The sequence below is a fragment of the Grampus griseus genome (assembly GCF_964374135.1).
Source record: "Grampus griseus genome assembly, chromosome: 19".
NCBI classification, from domain to species: Eukaryota; Metazoa; Chordata; class Mammalia; order Artiodactyla; family Delphinidae; genus Grampus; species Grampus griseus.
Window position 1 is genome coordinate 29,944,936 of NC_139013.1, and position 3,218 is coordinate 29,948,153.

The following is a 3,218-nucleotide window of genomic DNA, read 5'->3' on the forward strand; positions in this document are numbered from 1 at the left end:
ACTTCCTAGTGTCTGGGTTGAATCCCTGGTCAGGGAACTAAGCTCCGACAAGCCGAGTGGTACGGCGAAGAAAAAGAAAAAAAAAAATAGATTGAAAATATCCTGTCGCTGCCCTGGCTAGGAAGAAAGCACTGGGTGAACCGTGGGCGTCCACTTGTGCTCAAATTCAAAATTCTTCCTCATGTAACCCCAGGGCCACTCTGTCCTGTGCCTGAGAAGCGGGCATCCAAGGCCCAGAGCCAGGGGTTCGTTACCAGTGGCGCAGGAACAGTTGGGGTCCATTTGGAGGCGACGTGAGGCCGGGGATCGAAAGCAAGCGGGCAAGAGGCACCTGAGCTGGTGGAAGGCGTGTCGAGCCTAGGAGCCTGCTTGCAGTGTTTGTTCCCAGAGGAGGCGGCCCGGGCGCAGAGGTCCCACCCACTCCTTGCACCCTCCCCGCGTCTGCGCCGCCCGCCCGCAGCGCCCGGGGCCGGGCTGTGAGCAACACTCGGGGCCGAGCGCAGGATTCTCCCAGTGCGCATGGGTCCGCTCTGCGCACGGGAGAGCCGAGTTTGGTGCCTGCTCGCGTGTAGGGACTGTTTGCCAGGAAGTACGCGGTGTCCTAGCCTCCCTGTCCGCCCCTCCCGATTTTCCCGAGGGCGGCAGCCACCTTGTTCCCGGATTTTCCGGCAACCCAGCCTCTGCGTCTCGCTGTCTTCCCCACCCCCGGCCCCCGCGCTGTTGTCTTCAGGTTCACCCTTTCCGGAGCCCGTGTGCAACCCTAGTCTCGCGCTCACGTCCCAGGCGTGGCAGGATCCTGGGAGCTGTGTGCAGAGACTGGTGGTGGATGTGACCTTCACCACCAATCCTCCGACTCCCTCTTCCCCCACCATTTCCTGTCCTGGTCCCCACGATGGTCCTTAGGCAGCGTTTCTCTAACGTGTCTCCGAAAGAGCACCACGGCCAACTCAGGCCTCTGCCTCCCATCCTTCCTTCTGTTCTCCACTACTGAATGGATGGATGGGCACATTTGTCCCTATGCTCCTGGCCTGAACTTGCCAGGGGTTTTCCTGATCCTAGCCAGTCCACCCTGCTCCGGGATGGAGGTTCCCAAAGCATGAGATCCCACCCCATGGAAGGGATCATTGTAAGTGATGGGCAGACCTGGCATTAAATAACAAAGCATGAAAAGTGGTTATTTCCCTTTCAGTGTTCAGCAGTGGGGAGAGCACTGAGCAGGCAGTCAGATCCCTCTGCACAGCTCTGTGACCTCTCTGGACTTCAGTCTCCCATCTCTGCCGCCAGAAGCACAGCTAGACTGTCTCAGAGGACCCTTCCAGCTGTGAATAACGATAGGCAGGACTCAGCATTCAGTGACCTCATAATCAGCGACCTTTGGCAAGGAGGTGAGACAGCCTTGCTATAGGTTCAGACCTCTGGATATGATCTGTGTGCCCTTAGGCAGGTTGCTTAAACTGGGTAGCTGGCACAATCATTCCAGCCCCTGCAGGTTCACTCTGTTACTGGTTCATTGTAGATCAAGTGATATGAAGGGTGGGCATTGATTTTGTGTTTCTCCAAATGGTGTGGCAGCATCTTATCCTAGGGGGGCTATTGCAGGGCATCCACACTCCCCCTGCCAGTGGATCAGTAAATTTGCAATCAAACTTTAACCTCCAGCCTGGAGTAATGCTTGCAAAACCATGAGCCTTTCCCCAAGAGCTTGTTGGAATTAAACAAGATTCTGTCCCAGTAAAGTCACTGTGAACAGAAGCATCATAATAGACACTGTTTATTAAGCCCTAGTGAGGAGCTAGGCCACTCTCAATACCACATAGGGATATAATCTCCTTTTTATAGGAAATGGAGACTTAGAGAGGTTGAGCGACTCATTTAGGAAATGCGGCTGGTAAGTGCCACTGTGGTCTGTGAACCAAGACTGCCTGACACCAGCACCCATGCACCCAGCACAGGCTGGCTCCTGAAATCCCCTCTGCACACAGGACACCTGTGGGTGAGTGTGGGCCTGACACTTGGGCCACGTGACTCCTCGTTCTCTTTGACTTTACATCAAACAGCAAATCCATCCAAAAGTTGTCAGGAGGACTAGCTATTGCCATTATTTACAAGTCACTGAGCGCCTCACTCCTTCCTAATAAATACCACCACAACTTTGTAAATGCAGAATTTGACGCTACCCTGCACAGGCAGACGTGAAGTCCTCCATCTGGAACCAGTTTCCAGGTACCTGCCTCTTGTTGGGAAATGGCTGGGTATTACCTGCAAATTCCTAGTCAGTTTGCTGGTTTCAAGTAACCAAGGGCTGGATTTTGAAGGTAGAGTTCAGCCTAACCTTAAGGAACTTCCAAAGATTCAGAGCCAACTCACCGCAGGGAGCTCTCAGGGGTAGCAGGTGTCCTGTCACTGGCACTGGGCCAGCCAAGACACATGTTCCCTGTGGGGATGGGGGGGAAGAGCTACTCCAGGTGTGGGTGGTCCACATAGTGGGGTGTCCACATAGTGGGGTGTTTGAAAGTGTTTTCAGCGTTCAACATACTCCTTTGATGAACACGTGGGTTTTTTTAATAATTGAAGTATAGCTGATTTACAGTATTGTGTTAGTTTCAAGTGAACAAACATGCTTTTACTTTTTAAATTTTTCCTGTATTACTCTGTTCTTCATATATTTATTCAAATTTATTGAAATCAAAAATTGGGTTTTGTATCCTTTTAAATTTTTCTTAGTAGTTCACTTAATTTTATTTTACCACAGTTTAGGTTTGTGAAGTTGGAAAATAAAAACCACAGCTAGAAAATTCACACGTCTTTCAGTGCAGGGAGTTTGAGACTTCCAGGTAACTGGAGGTGTGATTCCAACTTCTTTAGAGTCTATCAAGCCTAAAATCTATGAGGAAGTGAAGTTAGCCAGGGAAATCAGAGGATGGGAAATGAGGCATTGAGAAGCCACCAACCCTTGCCATGTCACCAACCCTTGACATGAGAATGGAGGGGACCTTGTATCTGCTCGACACCCTTAGAGCATCTGGTCTAATGCTGTTCCGTGTTACGCAGATGAACCCAGTGAGGGAGTGTGTCTTGTCTTAGGCACTCAGTTTGCTAGGGACTCACATTTTGTTCCAGTACCCAAGTCTCTGCACTTCTCACCCAGTCTCCTACACCAGCCCTGGATGGCACAAAAGCCCTTATTCCCAATGCACAGAAAAGAAAGGCGAGTCGGA